This window comes from Mycetomoellerius zeteki, unplaced genomic scaffold (genome assembly GCF_001594055.1).
Source record: "Mycetomoellerius zeteki isolate Tzet28-1 unplaced genomic scaffold, Tzet1.0 scaffold114, whole genome shotgun sequence".
Classification (NCBI taxonomy): Eukaryota; Metazoa; Arthropoda; class Insecta; order Hymenoptera; family Formicidae; genus Mycetomoellerius; species Mycetomoellerius zeteki.
This window is the reverse complement of record NW_017256062.1, coordinates 1,070,021-1,088,195: the sequence shown is the minus strand read 5'-3', so window position 1 is coordinate 1,088,195 and position 18,175 is coordinate 1,070,021. Positions and strand designations below refer to the sequence as shown.

Here is an 18,175-nt window from a genome sequence, read left to right as displayed (position 1 = left end):
AAAGTTATTATATAAGACAACATATGTCAAGGTCAAGGTCATCGAAGGTAGCTCCCCTTTTCTGAATATTTACCAAAAAAGATTATATTGAAAAATAAGTGGAATTGTTTTGGTTTAAAAAAATAAAAAGAAGTCACTGATTTATGAAACTGCCTACGTACAATTTTATATTTATATATTTTTATTAATTTCCATAATAAATTGATGATCCGGTATTTTGAGACTTTTGATGTCTGACTCACACATCTGGCTTTCACCAGAAATAATATGCCGTTGTAAATTATCACGAATTAATGCAATCTGGACATTTCGCGCATTCCTAAGATTCGCGCTCGCGCTTATCAAATTCAATTTCGGAAATAAAGGGTTCAATTAATGCGACGCCGCCGGCCAGTCACCGATTCAGTCCTTCTCGTGCCCCGCCAAGTTCCGAGTTGTTGAACTGCGGAGACAACCTGTCGACTCAGCGAAATTGTAAATCGCGAACCTGCAGCTGCGATTCAATTTTGACGATAGCTCGCGGCTACACTGTATATACACGTTATACACACACATATTTGCACTGCAATTGGCAGCATAACGATTCGCGAGTTTGGAGGAACAATTCGCGCAATTCCAGTCGCAGTATCGCGTTCCGTTGGTTATCGAGAGCGCATTCGCTCTTTCTTGTGGAATGCATCCGCATGATTCAGCCCGATCGCAGGATACGTGATTCTGCGACGAGTTCCTTGTCACCGAACGATTACGAGTGACTGTCAGTTCGTGACTTTACAAGAATTTGTAAAGATTACCATATTAATTTTTTCCTAAGAATCTAATTCGCCAGATATTTTCTGTCTTTATCTTAAAAACTTTGTTTTAATTTACTTTTATCTTCTAGCTCAAAACTTTCACGGTAGTGAAAGTATTTTTAAATTGATGCTGATTGAAAACAAGTGAGATATTATCTGTATATTAAAAATTTATGCGTTGTACTAACTTTTTGCAAATAACATATATGAAATATTTATCTTCTGTTTAGTCTAGGATGAAAATTTTTATGTAAAACCGGCGAGGCATGAAGATAATTTTGATTTGACGTAAAATTAAAGATGAAAGTTTCGTCATGAATTAACATATAAGAACACAATTTAATAATCAAGATTGTGTTTTTTATTTAATTTTAAATGGACTTAAATTTTTAATGAATATCTGCCATAAACATCTTTTACTACTAATGATAAATATTCTCGCGATATTTTCTCGAACAGGTTTTCATATCAGAATTAAATATGAGAACTCTCCTAACGTTTCATAAGATAGTTATGAATCATCCTGCATGTATAAACAGTCATAAACCGGTTTAAGAGAATTCTGTAATTAGGGCAGCTTTTTCTGATCGAAGCAAATCGATATAGAATGTTATAGCCTTTATTTGGCCAATCCGTGAGAGAGAGTTCCGTCATAAGTATGACTTCAATCTATTACGCCATCTTCGTTTCTCAAATAATCCCAGTACACTTTCCATGTTTGTCTTTCCGTTATCGAAGTAACGGCGAAACCACGGAAAGAAGTACCGCGAGTATATATTAGACTCTCTCGGACTCTGTTCTTCCGGTCGCAAAGACGTGAGCGGCGTGATAAGTGAGGCACGATTCTCTCATAAGAGCATTTCCTCTCAAGAGAGCTCCAGTTGTCGCCAATTAAGTTCTCGATCTTCTATAACTATCCTTTTGCATCTCGTATACGCAGATTATTTCTTGCTGCAATCTGTTTTTTTTTATTTGATATAACAAGCCCGGTTCATTGTATTAAAATTTTAAAATATTTCCGTCGAATTTTTGGTTCCATTTTTTCTGCCTCTCTTATACCCGTTTCTATCAATGTATATAATTTAATTTTGGTTCAACTACACTGAAGCAGCAATTTTGCTGAAGAATCTAAAAATTTAGCTAGATACAGATTTGAAAAATAATTTTGCTGGATCATCAAAACAATTAGATAAGACGACAAAATTAGGTGTTAAAATATCAAAACATTTTGCAGCATTGCTCATCATGTAGATTCCTGCAAAATTATTTTCAGATCTGTATCTAACCACATTTTTAGGTTCTTCAGCAAAATTGCTCTTTCAGATAGGCACCTAGGATACACCTAGATACATTTTCATATCTTTTTCTAGTTTTAAGAATTAGAAAAAGATAAAGAGTAAGTTAAACTAAGATTAGTTATAGCGACTTTGATTGGCTGCACCAGTGAGCATTGATGCATATATTGAAGTCATCGTACACAGATTGATAAAAATATGTGTTTAATTTAAATATATAAAAAAGGATTAAACCATGAAATCTTCAATACATTTTATTATGCTATTAAGTAAAATCTGTATTTTATAATCCGAAAAATATTTGCATTTTATTTTTACACAGATTAAATCAGTGTACAACGGCTTTAATGTACATTAGTGCGCATTCGTGCATCCAACCGAATTCGCTAATAATCTGCATTGATAAAAACAGGCATATAGAAAGCTGAAACTGCTAAAAGTGACAAGGCAGTCGCTTAAGCTGCGAAATTTGCAAGGGCAGGTAGATCTTTGGACGATATGGAAATACGTCCGGAGTAAATTCGCCGGTAATTCCACTGTATAGTATCAAGTCGGCCGTCGCCGGTCGTTCGAGTATTATTAGCGCGCTCGTAAACAGCAGCCCCGGAAGTAGTAGTGACATTAAAGATTGCGGTCGCTTCCGTAGCCGCGTGCGAACCGGCGCGGCGTAACCCGCCGGATCTGCTACTACCGTGTTGACCTTTTGTCGAACAATATGAATGATTGCGAGCTGAATGGCCACTACTTAGCGGAATACACGGTGTAAACAAGCCATTGCACACAGAGAAATGCTCGGTATGAACAACCACAATTTTGTCGATGTGCGAATTACCAAAATTTTTGTTTTCTTTTAATTTATAAATTATGTTTTAATTAAAATTCATTTTTCTAACCAAATTTTGATTAGAACAATACAATTTTCAAAGTAACAACGTTTTAGTTATTTACATATCAACAAAATTATGGTCATTCATACGAAACATTTCTCTTATAGCGTTTTTCATTTACTAGTGCGCATTCAGTGCACTTTAAAGCCGTTGTACATAAATCGACATAAAAATATACGTTTAATAAAAATATAGAAACGAATTAAACCGCGAAATATTCAATACATTTTATTGTGCTATTGATAAAATACACATTGGGAATTTTATCAATTGAGATATTTCACTTTTTTTACATTTAGACTCGTAGAATAGTATACAACAGCTTTAATGTGCACTGAGTGCGCACTAATCCTGTCAATGAAAAACGCTATTAGTGCACATTTATCTGGATTTCTTTCCTCGAAGTATCAATGAGAAGATGTATGTGTCTTGACACATCAAATTAGTGCGAGAAAAAACGCGACACGCGTCTCTGCAGCACGCTCCGTTTCTTTACAATTAGAATGGATTTTTTTCGACCATTTGAGATAATAAGATTCTGTAATTCTTAATGACATTAATGAGTATTGTTATATTTTCGTTGCACAGTTATTTTTTATACAAGAAGAAAGATTTTGTTGAAACATCTAAAAATTTAGCTAGCTAGATACAGATCTGAAAGTAATTTTGTTGGTGGACTATTAAAATACTGATACAGGACGCTCAAACTGGTTGCTAAGATGTCAAAGCTTTTTGAAGCATTGCTCATCATACTTTAGATAATTACGTAATTATTAGAGTCCGACCGAAACTTTTGCCGAAACTGAATCGAAACACTTAGCTACATGTCAGTTTCAACCGAAACCGAAACTAAACTTAAAAAATAAGAATCCTATAAAGGCCTTTTACTTTTTCTTCATAAATATAATTTATTGAAACAATAATTAAATTTCGGCTGAAATCGAAAATCAAAATTTCGGTTGTGTCAATTTTAGCCAAAGAATATAAGTATTTCTTCTTCATAAACATCATAATTTAATTATTGAAACAATAATTACACATATTAAAATTATAATATTTATGAAGAAGAGTTATATGGTTTCAGTCAAAACTGACACGTAGTGAATGCTCGTTTTCAGTTTCGGCAGAAGTTTCGATCGGACTCTAGTAATTATTTTGATAGTCCAACAAAGTTATTTTTAAATCTATATCTAGCTAAATTTTTAGATACTCCAGCAGAATCGTTCTTTCCATGTACTATGTACAAAACCTGCGCAATGACAATGTAACGACGTCGTTACTGTCATTATAAAAATTACAGACTAGAGGCCTAAAAGTTGTGATGTACCGGGTAAAAAAAATGCTTGCAAAAATAAAATGTATTTTTTCTTAAATTTGAGAAAGGAATAACATATATGAACGTATATGAAATATTTTATTATGTTGATAAATTTTATCGTTATCTTGTGAAAAACATATTGGATTGCAATAATTTGTACTTTAGGAAAGTTCTGTCGCGCGTTGTTGTATAGAAACTAAAATTAGGCTCTTATAAATAAGTCGATCATGAAATCGATTCGTTATTTTTAATCCGTGTGCGTTAAGCCGCGAAGGCCTTCAGTGAGGTAAATAACTCCATAATTAAGTCTACCAATCCATTTAAATCTTTTCTAAGAAAAAATCAACTCCGTGTTCTTAAAAAATTACGTCCTTACTACACCGACATTCATTATATCTCACAAAGATGCATCATATTATAATACATATTATAATATCTCTTATTTTTTAATAATTTGTATACTTAGGGGTAAATATGCTCTCTACTATTTTACTTTTATATTTCAAATTTTTCTACAAATAGCAGTTTAATTTTGCTATTGGATTCTATTCCAATCGTTACATTGTTACAATAAAATCGTAACTCGATTTTCTTTACAATTGAACGACAACTTTTCGATATTGGCAATCGCATTCTTTTTATTTAAAATTTTCGAACCTATGTGATATTTCATTCGTTATTATAAACAAATATTGATGTAATTATTAATTAATAACAATTGGGTTAAAAGCATTAAAGTTGTTTATAAAATTGTAGGGAATATTATACAAAGAATCATATTAGTAACGATATTATAAATGCGAAATGGAGATCATCATTTTTAGGCAATTTGCGGCGTGAGCAATAACTAAAATTAAGCCCTTATAAATAAGCCTATCATAAAATCGATTTGTTATTTTTTAATCCGTGTGCATTAGCCCGCGAAGGTCCTTGCCGAGGTATTTTCCGCGCGACGCTATTTTCGCTGTGCGTTTGACACATCATGCAGGATTGCTGCAAGTCTGGAAAACCGTGAAAACCGGGAAAAGTCGGCAAGAAGTTAAAAAGTGATCAGGGAAATACCAAGAAGGATCAGGAAACCGGCAAACGTTTCTTCTCTGGAATTCCTTTTCGCGATAGATAGAAACCAGATAAAAAAACTCGTTTATTAATAATTTTAACGATATTATGTAAGCGGTAGTTTAGTTATAGAGTTTGCGTTTTCAAGATCGAAAAATCATTTCTCTCGGGGGGCGAACGTTTTAAAAGACTACATACACAGTATATAAATTCACACAGAATCATATAAAGAATTATATAAGCACTTAAGATCCAGCTAGACCGTTTAAGGTATTGATTTCTAGATATTATGTAAGCTGTCACTAAGAATTATTCATAAAAAATACGGCAGACGAAAACTATGAATTATAAAATAAGATAGAATATTTGTATCTTTACCTTTATTGCAACGTACCACATAACAAAGTAAGACATTGATAGGCGAAAGAAATATAAGGTTATAACATACACAAATAACCAGCGAAACTGCTGACACAAGTTTGTAACAAAAACGAATATCACTCGAAATAAGTAAAAAAAAAGTTTCGCAGAAATACACAAAATCACCTATACAATGTACAAAGAAACTTCAACACTGTAAAAACAAGTGTGTTACTTTAACACATTTTATTGTAGTCACTTTTTACACATCTGTAGGTGTGTAGATTTGCAAGAAACGTGTACATTGAAAAAAATGCATGTAATTTCCATGTAAAATTACACCCTACATTGAAAAAAATGCGTGTAATTTTACATGGAAATTACATACATTTTTTTCAGTGATACACGTTTTTTGCAAATCTACACACCTACAGATGTGTAAAAAGTGACTACAATAAAATGTGTTAAAGTATCACACTTGTAACACACTTGTTTTTACAGTGTATAGGTAAATAAAAAAAATAGAGAGAGTGGTAAAAAAATATACACGTGGTAAAAAAATAATGGCAGACGGTAATGTAGCTGCTTTCTTTTGCGTGTGCATCGGTCTTTATTTTCATTGTGTTTACTCAGTTTGCTTCGCCTTCTTTCCTGGCGCTAACAAATGTGTGTGTGTGTGTATGCGATTGCTTTTATATACGTGTTATATTATCGTAATCAGGTGAGTAACGACAAGTAATGAATCTTATCGCGTATTGTCGTTTAACGGGATGCAATCAATTTAGTCGGCTGCGTGGTAGAGGAAGGAGAACGTTGTTCCACGATGTATTCTAATAATCTTTAATTATCTTCATTGGCAAGTTACAGCAAATTTACGCGCGTTCGATATATCGGGAGCATCTGCATACTCTCCGTACGGATTCTGCAAGTATAGTGTCGTACATACTGTGTATATATATGCATATTTGCGTCTATATATGAATGCTTCCGTAGCGCATGTCGTTCGATCGAGCGGAATATTACGTTAATCCTAGTTTCGAATATTCCGTCTATTTCACACTAAATTTCAAACTAGCGGCGCTAACTCACTGCCGCGACAGTCGTAAGACATCGATATTCAGTTTGGTCGAATTTATAATTCTGCTAATTACAATAATCGCGTTGAAATCAGAAATTCACAATGAAATCGTGTCATATATGTGCCATATGCAATTGTGCACTATGTATTATATCTATTTTTGCATTCGCAGGATGTATGTTTACATTGGATCATTCTTATACAGAGTATTATTCCTTTGTTGAGTAAATTATTGCAGAAATTTTAACGAATTTCGAATCGATTTCTTCTTAGCAAATATATCACACACACAGACAAGATCACTTATTATAGTTTTGGAATTTTTTAAATATTTTTAACATTTTAAAATATTTTTTTATCTGAGTTAACATACAAGTTAAAGATTTATTTTATCAGTGTTTATTGAAAAATTTACTTTAAAGAAAAAACTAAGATTATTATTTATTTGCTTCGTCTATAGCTTAGTTTATGAAAAATTGGTTATTTTTAATCGCTTATATCGCTCAGAAATGAAATCGCTTGATATTTTGGTATTATAGGCTCTTCTTTGTCCAATTTTATTTAATATAAAATATACAGTGACTTTATCGCGTCACCTTTTAATCATAAAATGAAGAATCTAAGAGTTCACGTTAGGCCGCAGTCATATATTATATGTACTAGTACTGGTATATATAAAAGTTATATTTTTATCCATTTTTATTCACGGTTTACACATCGCTATTGCACCCCACGACTCATGTAAGAATACTTATGACACTTTGAACTATCGAAGTATCGATATTTTACCTTCGATATTAGCCAACGCACATTAGCCGTATCTATGCCTTTTTGGACACGTGCGTTTCATAGGAAGTTCTCTGTCACTTTCTTTTCTCTCTCTCTCTCTCTCTCTCTCTTTCTTCCGTTTCTCTTTTTCTACTCGTTTCAAGACAGTTCCGGCATTGGGGGGGGGGGGTGGTTCTATAAATAATCGCCACATATAATGTTACACTCCGAATAAAAGCCTCCAAATTATTCCACGTGTACGTGGTGAACAATCGCTACGCTAACGATCAACAAATATACGCGAGTTTCCTTTCCTATTCGCGGTGGGCGATAAACACAGATAAGCCGATAAAAAGCCCCGTGAGTTCCTCGGGCCGTGAGCGGGTTTAAAAATAGAGCTCATTGAATCGGTGAAACACCGTCGCTGATTGCACAATCACGCGATCACTGAAAACACGCGGTCGTTAATCGCGTATTAATCGCTTTTATACAGACGGGATCGCGTAAACATCGAAATGCGTCGAAATATACGTGCGTGACTCTACGCAGAGTGTAATTCCACGACTCGTCGATGCTTCAACCGTACACGTTATATCCAAAAATATTGGAAAATATATGTGAAGAGAAAAAAGTTATACAGGTCAGCTCAAAATTGACAAGAAAACAGTATACAGTATCATTTTTTTTATTAATATCAGAGTCATTTTTTACATCTAGCGAAAATATGAGACTATTACTTTTCAGTATATTAATTTTGACATTTTCAATATAATTTTAATTTTGTTAAAGTAAATCTTCTTCTTATTGGATAAATAAAGAATAATATATTTTTTTATTTATATTTATTTTATTTATAAAAAACGTATTTAAATAATATCTTGTCGCTCGAAGAGAACAATATTAGCACCTTCACATTTTTGGGGTGATTAATGAAAATAGGCTCCCATTTTTCAGTTTTGAAACACCCTATATAACTTTAGAAAAATTTGCTGACAATTGGTAATATTTTACGTTATTTCTCATAAGCGGAATATAAACAAAAAATACAATTTAATATGAAAGAGAGAAAGAAAATAAAATTGCTTTTTATATAGAAATATTTTCTGCATAACGAAAATAAATCTTATTTATGGATAAAAATTCCATAAATGTGCAATGCGCGCTATAATATGAAATACAACAGACGTAAACAACTAGCAACAATTTTTAACATGAAAAAAATCGTTGGACTGTGATTTATTATGTTTTTTGTGTGCAGTTTTCCTGTTTATACCACGAATGTTTATCGCCGTCATTATTACAAATTTATGGAAACAATTGGCATGGCAATAATTCAATTTATCTATTCACAATTTTATTTACATTAAACGTTATACGATGAATTAACAAAATACTTTTCTTTCCCTTTGCTTAAAGTGACCGCTATATTGTCATCTCCGGAAGTATTGACCTTTCCTTTGAACACTTTGCGTAACCTCTTAAATACGGAAGGGTATATAATAATAAATCTATGATTTTTTTTAAAGAAAATTGTGCGTGTTACAAATAGCAAGCGACTACAGAAAGTATTAAACAGTCGATCATATAATTCCGGTCCCACTATTGAAATTAATTTTAGCAGCGGAAATGTGATTTCAATTACCATTTTCATCTGCGTGATTCAATCCTGCAGTATTACTTAATGCCTATTTGTGAAACTTTGTGCGAGTCGTTCAGCTAAAAACTTATTAAACATTTTATAAAAAGGATTTTGCTCCAATTGTTTTAAGAATGTCACAAAAAATATATATAGGTCGTTCCAAAATTAACAAGAAAACAGTACACGCAGTATCATTTCTTTTATTATAATATCAGAGTCATTTTTTATATCTAACGAAAATATGAGGTTATCATTTTTCAGTATATTAATTTTTATTCTATTAATTTTATATTATAGATCATGTATTATAGAAATAGTATACGGAAATTGTGCGTAATTACAAAACCACGCAACTACAGAAAGTATTAAACGGCATCGATAATATTCCAGTTCCAATGAAATTACTTAATTTTAGCGTAACAGCGGAAATGTGATTTGAATTATTGTTTTCATCTGTGCACGATGTAACTCACAATCAGAATCAATGTGCATTTGTGAAACTTTACGAGTCGTTCAGCTGGAATTCAACATTTCACTCCAATTGTTTTGAGGATATGTCATAAAAAATAAGATCTATTATAGGAGTTTTCATAGAAATAGAAAATCAAGTATATTTCTTTTCCTTTATTAAATATCTAATATTGGTTAATATAAACAATAATGTTAATTGAAGTGAGATAATGCTCAAACGTCACGCTTCAGAAGTCAACCTCGAGCACCACACTAGAGTGTAACAGGTACCGTAGTTTCAATCGCAAATCAATTCTCTTCAGATATCTCTTGTCATTGAAGAATAGGTCGAAGGGATTTCTTGGAAGTTTCGATATTTTTGATATAAAAAAAAAAAGATATCAAAGAATCAAAAATCATTGTTTAAAAATAATTAGCGAAGAATGTCACAAAATTTTCACTGCATTTTCTAGAGGCTCGTGACGCATTATACTCCAACATGACATTCTGGGATTAATTGTAATTTACCCTTCTTACGCAAGGGAAGGAAAGGGTATATCGGGCTCGAGTTGCAGAAAAACTGGTCATTTTATCGATACCTCACCTTTACTTCGAACGCAACATTTTATTTCTCCGGAGCGTCCCTCTTTAATAACTAAAATTGCTTCCCTACGTCAGCGGTGTTATATAGCCATTTATTTTTAATCGGTGCTCATTCAGTCGCGCCTGAACAATGTACCTAACGGCGTTGGCATTCAGTACGGGAAATAATGTCACGATTGTGCGCCAAAGGCCTCGCCGACAAGACTTTTACAGCCGCGCAACTTTTCATGTGCATTGTGTGCGTGCACCGACGACAGACGATATGATGTACTCCTGAGAGAAAAAGAAAGGGGGAGGGGGAGGGCACGAATGCACTGGCGATTTATAAACAATTATTTCTATGGGAAGATATACCGAATTGATCTCTCAATACCAGTGCATTCGCCTCACTGGATTGTCGCGCGTGTAAAACAACATATACGGAAACGAATCGCGAATAATTCAAATTAGAATTAATTTTTTGAAGTGTCTGACATCCAGTGTTTTATCTTTTATCCAAAAGCAAGGATTGTTCGGGAAGTAAAAGTAGAGTTTGTAAATTTACCTCTATTATAAATATTTACACGTGAAAGACAATTTTATTTGTTTCTTTTACCATATAATTTTTATCTTCCTGTTTTTACAACCTTAATTAGCCTTATAGCTTAATTAGTTTACCACATTTATTTTCTTTTATATTAAATTCAAAGAGGAGAGGGACAGACACTAGTCAACAGAAAGTAGCTGAATGGAAACTGTAATAAAGACACAAAAGGATTAAATTGTAATTATTGTAGATTGTCTTTGAGCGTTGAGAAATTAAAAGATTCAGCGTATATATATGTTTATAAGAACTTAGTTGGTTAATTATTATTCGAAGAGGGTGCGACATCAAAAGACTGTAATTCGATAGCGGCGTTTAATTAAAGTAAAAAATGTGTCAACGCGCATTTCTAACTACAGGAAATGCCGTTGAACGAGTGTCACTTATCGCGCGATCAGATAATAACTACGAATAATTAATAGCAGTAGTCGTGCGAGAAACAGACATATTCACAAACAGGGTGTCGCACAATAATGGGACATCCGTAACTGAATTACGTGCTTTCGTAATCATTTTTGGACGAGAAGCCCGAATGCACGTCGGATTCAATTTTGCGAATTCAATGACAACTTAGGTATACGCAGAGTGTTCCGAATTACAATTCTTTAACTTTTTCGTATCGATTCTTTGACCACCAGAGAATCAATTTTCTTGTAAAATCATCGCGCGCGCGCGCAAAATGAAAGGTTTTAAACTACGCGTTTGAAATGAAACTTAAAAGAATATAACATTTTTAAAAAGTATTAATTAAAGCTTTACAAGATGCCCATTGAACGCTATATTAGTCGTGTGTTGTTATATGTAAGTTTATTTTTATTATTTTCTCAATTAACTTCCACTATACTGATATCAATTATCGTGCGCTATTGTTAGTGTATAATTTACATTTTATATAAAGTGTGTATAATTATTGGCGTATAATTGATGTATTTTGTCTTATTGTGATGTAATTGCGATGTTATTTGCTATGCGTATGCGTGTATGTGCATGTGTGTATACGCACATAACGAAAATATTTCGCTTGAATAATATATGAAGAGCAGAATTTCAAAATGCTTGTCTAAAATTTTATTTTTTTAGTTTTTTTAGAGATGGCATAGTGTTCAGTGTTGAAAGACTTCATATTATAAGCTACTCTGAGATGTTCAGAAAGCATTTTTTTATCGTTAATTTATATGCTGAAAAAACAAACATTTCGAAATGCATTATGTTTTTTAACTAGAGACAAATAAAATGCATTTGTTTAACTTTTTTAGCAATTATTTAGCAATTTTGTTTAATATTTCACATCCTACTGATTGTTATTTTGTTATTTTCACAATTATTTATGTCAATTAGTTATTTGACATATTGTTATTTTCTGTAAAATGCGTAATCTTCTTGTGTGTGGAGTTTCTTTCTTTGTCGTTTTCTGAAAATTACAAATTTTGGACAAAACGCATTTTGAAAGTTTACTCCTCATATATTTCTCGCTGCTTCTGTTCGCGCTAAATTAAGGGCTTTTGAATATTTACGCACGATCCTCGCAAACGGAATAAACTTACGGAGCTCCGTTTAGAGGATACCTCGCGTGCTTCATTAAATTACATGATTTGTTCTCAAGTCGAAGCTTAACTCTTCAGCTATAAAGCTTTGCTATATCTTGATTATATCTTAATTATATGCGTCACACTTAATTTACATTTTTTTTCTTATATATGATATCTATTAACTCTGATATAATATCAGAGTTGCCATAGACCTGGAAAACCGGGAAAAGTCAGGGGAAAATGTAAAAAAGTATGGAATTTTGAAATTTGCTCACAATTTCCTTAAACTGCTCCTATTCCAAATAATTGTTATAATTTTTTAATATATATTATATCTGAACGTTTTTTTAGTCAAATACGTTCAAACTCGCGCACTTTAAACGATTTTAATAAAATAATTAAAATTTATATTTTATTCAGTATTTTTATTTGATCGTCTCTTTTAACTGCATTCTTTTTTTCCAATACTAATTTATTTTTTGTTGGCTTAAATTTGCACAAAATTTTATTATGTTACTAACCTTTTTTGCATTGTTTTTAATAATATAGGCTAGCTTTCCTACAATCCCGACTCTAAATATGTTAAAATTTACATATTTTATATTGGAAAATTTTCCATTTTCATCTGAAAAACCTGGAAAAGTCAGAGAATTTTAAAATTCATTTTCTGGCAACTCTGAATATATTATTCAATTGTGTATATTACATTCGAAATTTTAAATACTCTTAAAGTCAGTAGTTGAGTAGCAGCGCTGAGGCATCTTGTTCATCATTATTTTTATATCTATTCACTACATTCCATGCATACACGCGCTATAGACACAGCACAACGTTCGAATAACATATGAGCAAGAAGCGAGAAATTCAATTACGATAATCACACACGCGTGTATTGTCATTCCGCGGAAAACCGCGTATAGACAAACTGCATCCGCACGTGTCGCGATAATACGGTCGTTAACAAATTTTCGCGATTGAGTTTCATCAAATTATCAAATACCGAAATATTAACGGAAGTTATTACTTATTGTTAGTTTCGGAAAAAAACCACAGGACTTCTTTTTCAAATGCATTCACTGATCACACACTATTTTAAATTCTATCATAGATAATAAATGTAATTGATAGCATATGTCGATACAGAGAAGACTCAACGAAAAAGTTTAAAGCGAACAAATTTATGAAATTTAAAATCAAGTTTTTCTCAGCAAAATTGACGAATATTTTACAATAGAATCTGAATATTTTAAAATATTTGGAAATATTTCGAAAGAATATCGTCTATAGGAAAGTAATTATCGATTGCTATTCCATTTTAGATTCTATCGTAAATGGTTTGTCGATAATGGATTGTCTACAGAATATCCGAGAAAAAAATGTAAAGTGAACAAGTAGCATTGTATGTTGGAAAATTTAATCTTTTTTTTTTTAGCAAAATCGATGTATATTAGAATCTAAAAATTTATAGACGAAATGTCATCCAGAAAGATAATTATTTCCTAGATTTTTATTTCTCGCACTTTCACACAATCCATTTTTTCGAATGATATTTCGAAAGAATTGAAGAAGATTATTCGCGAATCAAAATATTAAATCTAATTCTATTGTTATTAAAACTATCTAACTGTACTAAATCTTCTCAGAGTTCCCGAAAAATTTATTAGCGTTGTAATTGTGAGCTGTTAAACCGCAGCAGTTGAGCTCTATAACATTGTCATTCTATTATCAAAGTACATTTTGTATCGTATCGATGACGTTTGCTTGCGTCAAACGGATCGAGAAGTTTATAATCTTCGATAAACGCGTTTAAATTTTTTCGATTTTTTTTTGTCTATACATAACGTTTTATAAAATTGTTAGGTATAATCCTTTAATTGATTGTAGTACATTTACAATATCGGGTATTTGTTAATGCAGCACAGAACGTCATTGTTAAGCGAAGTTAATGAAGTCCGGGCTATTGTAGCACGTGTAACGTTTTACATGAATTGCGTAAATACTTACAACGATTTGCATATTTCACATTTGCAAACGGGCTAATTCAATCGGGCACTCACCGATATTGGGGATCGCGAATGTATTTGCAAGTTCGATCGATACATTTAAAATATCAACGCCTGACCAATACGACGTCAAAATTACTTGCCACTTATATGGTATGTGTGCCTGGCATTTATTGGTTGAAGTACATGGGAAACAATATTTCACGTTATTGAATTTGTTTTGGTTAATTTATTGATGCATATTTATCATTTTTTTTATTGTCATGTAATAAATTTTGTGGAAGAACAACACGCTTTGTTTTACGTAATGTAAAGAAATTATTTCGAAATGATGTTTCGTATAAGTTAATTGTGTGGTAAATGAAATAACAAATAATTTTTCGGGCTGAGTAAAAATGAATCATACGATATGATAATACAAAAGGAAACTTCTATATTGTTTTAAGATTAGATTATAGATTGACTCGTAATCGTGGAAGCCTCGCCACGTTATATGAGGAAAACACGAAGGAGGATATCTCTTGTTGGTTAAGGAAATTCGTACGAAATGCGATTTTCGGAGAACTATTCTCGTTGCATTTCGGGTTATTTCCGGAGGAAGATTTCATAAGTCCTATATATTACCACACATTGTCATGACTATCGCATAGCAGCTAAATTAAAGACATTGATATTTGCATTTTCCTCGATATATATTTAATTTATTTAAAAATAATTTTTCTGTAATTTTTTATTTATATTCTCTACTTTTTAGTATACGTGTCGATAATTACGAATGTGCAGATCAGGATTATGCGTTTACGCGTAAAATATAAATAATACTACATTACGCGTAAACAATATAAACGTATATAGACGTAAACTATGTATAAAATGTCATCTATGTAAACTATAACCTATAGACCTATAGAAAGTTCATATTTAGTTAGGTTACAAATTAGAAATAGTGGAAATAATAATGTATAATTCTGCACATGTAAATACTTACAACGACTAATAATAAGCAATAGACATAATAGTCATAATATATAAATTCTTTAACAAACTTTAATAATAATGTGTTTTTTTTTAGCCGAACTTCTTGCACCGTCTATCTTTTTTCCTTTTTTTCTCCAATATAGAGAAAAAGAGAAAAGATAAACTCTGCAAAAAGATTAATTGAAAAGAACAAGTCATATATTAATATTTTTTATATTAACAATTTTAAATTTTAATCATTTTTTTATTTTTTTTATATTTTTTATATGAGACAGAGGTTTGTATAAATATCACGTAAACAAAAAATAGTGTAGAGATAATCTTGAAATTTATGACTTCCTGCAGACCTAAGTCAAATTTCTGTTTTGAAAAATCAAAATATTGTTATACATGAAAAGGAATCTTTATAATAATTTGATAAAATATATTTATACTCTTATTGTATTAATCTTTTTTAAATAACATGTTATATATGAATATCTTACACATAAAAATGTATACATTATATGAGCTTAATTTTCCTATGTTCATATGATTAATTATTTTCATAATTATTTTTATACATTGAAGTAATAAAATATACTAAGAAATCGTATATATATAATAGAAACAAGTTATTTGAAAGATAAAAAAAATATACATAAGGAATGTGTGTTGGAATGCAACCAGATTCTCTTCACGTTTCTCGTACGACTCTCATGAAATTTTTAGTGATCTCGCGTGTGCAGAATTATTTTCACAACCCATTCAGACGTTTCCTGTCTTCAGGTACGAACATAACGTACGATTCGGTATGAGTGTCGCCTAAAGGTGCCGGCAAAGGGTGGCGCGCAAATATCGGGGCGCGGTGGTGCTGCAGCCTGGGAGACGAAAGAGCTCTGCTCTGCCTGCACTCTCATTCTAGCAAGCATGCACTATCTATCTTCTTCTCTCTCCCTCTCGCCCTATCTCTCCACGTCGGCATCTATCGACCCACCCCCGGCGACGGCAGAGCTTCCACCGCCCCGGAAAGCTTCCCTTGGCGCGTACACGTCCGTCGATTCGGGCTTTTCCCTTCGCCCGCCAACGGTATACGTCGAAGAAGAAGGGTGTCGATCGTCGTCATGCGTCCTCCCAGGGCGGAGCGATGCTTCGTTCTTTTATGCGAGGGGGTGTCGAGGCATCCGCCGGAAGAACAACTTAACTAGAATTAAAATAATTTAATAGCCGCCTTACTTGAATTAATCGAAGAAATTCGAATACAGGATTTTCAATTGAGAATGTTCAAGTTAATTTGAATAAGTATTATCAACATTCGGATCGCTTCTAAATATTGAATTTTATATTGCAGCTTGAAATTACCTTTGTATTAAGATTTTATCAGTTTAGAATTAGAATTTGTCAGTGCAACAGAAAAATATGTGCAAAAGAGGACAATGTTCGTAAAAATTTATGTTTTGAGAAATTTAAATATTTCATGTATGAAAAAGATTCTTTATAATAATTTAGTAAAATAGTAAGAGTGAATATCTACATAAAAATATATGCATTAGGCTAGGTCCACAACCTTGCTTTAAGAGACCGTAAGCCGTAAGCTTTAAGTTGTAAATGACGATATATCGATCACAGAACTTATGCTTTTAGGCCGTAAGAATTGGATTTTGCTCAATTCGCTTAAGTCTAACGGTTAAAGCCTATAAGGACTGCGCAAAAACAGTTTAAAGACAGAAATTATTGTCACTTAGTCTCTTTCGATTTATGACTTAAGGTTTCTTAAAGCAAGGTTGTGGACCTAGCCTTATTTAATTTTCCTACGTTCATGCGATTAATTTTTTATCATTATTGTTATACTGAAGTAATAAAATGTACACTGATAAAAAAATTACTAAATTAATATTTATTTAATTATTTGAATAGTCAACTAAATATTTACTTACAGTAAATAAATATTTACTTAATAATATTTATTTAATTATTTGAATAGCTAACTAAATATTTACTAACAGTAAATAAATATTTACTTAATAAAAAGAAATGACAGCTAAATCAAATTAGTGGTTCTTGTACCAAATAAGTACCTATATCTTTATATTTAATATTATATTTAATATTTAGTTGGCACTATTCAAATAAATGATTTATTAAAATTTAGTATATTTTTTTTCATTCAGTGTACTAAGAAACGGTAGACAATATAGTGCAACCGTGTAAATAAGCGCGACGTTAATCTATTAATAGTTTGAGAAATGAAATTTTATTTATTCATAAAATGAAGTTTAAAAAATTGACAGTTCCGATAACGATTTAATTCCGAATTAATCCCGTACAATTCGAATCGATAATATTCGAACAGCTAAATCTTTTAAAATCAAATCGCAAGAACATTTGGTTATTTGAGTATCTAAATATACTACCCGGAATACAGGGCTGATTTACATAAATTTACATAGATATATTTCCCAGATTTAGCTCTCCAGCAGCCACAATGTTCCATGCATGGTATAGTAATAAGAAGAATTTGTCTTATTTTATAACGTGCGATACAACTGTACGTTATATTGCACACAGTTTTCATATTTCAATATAATTATTTTGAAAAAAAAAAAAAAAAATTATGAGCGCGTGGAATTAATTTCAATTGAGTTGTTTACTCATCTCCGCATATTTCTGATCAGTCATGTCCTTGATGATCTTACAAGATGTCTTTCGAATACATACTGGTCGAACTTGTCGAGCGGGGAAGAACGGACACTGTGGTATACCGCAATCATTCCTATAGCAACCTGTTTTCAGAAACGCGAGGCGGCAAGGATATGAGAAGAGACGTTTTTTTTTTTTTAAATTAATCATCGAAC

The 18,175-nt window shown here is 32.0% G+C and overlaps 1 protein-coding gene across 6 annotated transcripts in view; it reads left to right on the top strand.

The window, feature by feature from the left end:
* Positions 1-18,175, top strand: part of Galphaq (G protein alpha q subunit) — a 42,209-nt gene that overhangs the window by 7,223 nt on the left and 16,811 nt on the right. The window lies entirely within an intron of this gene.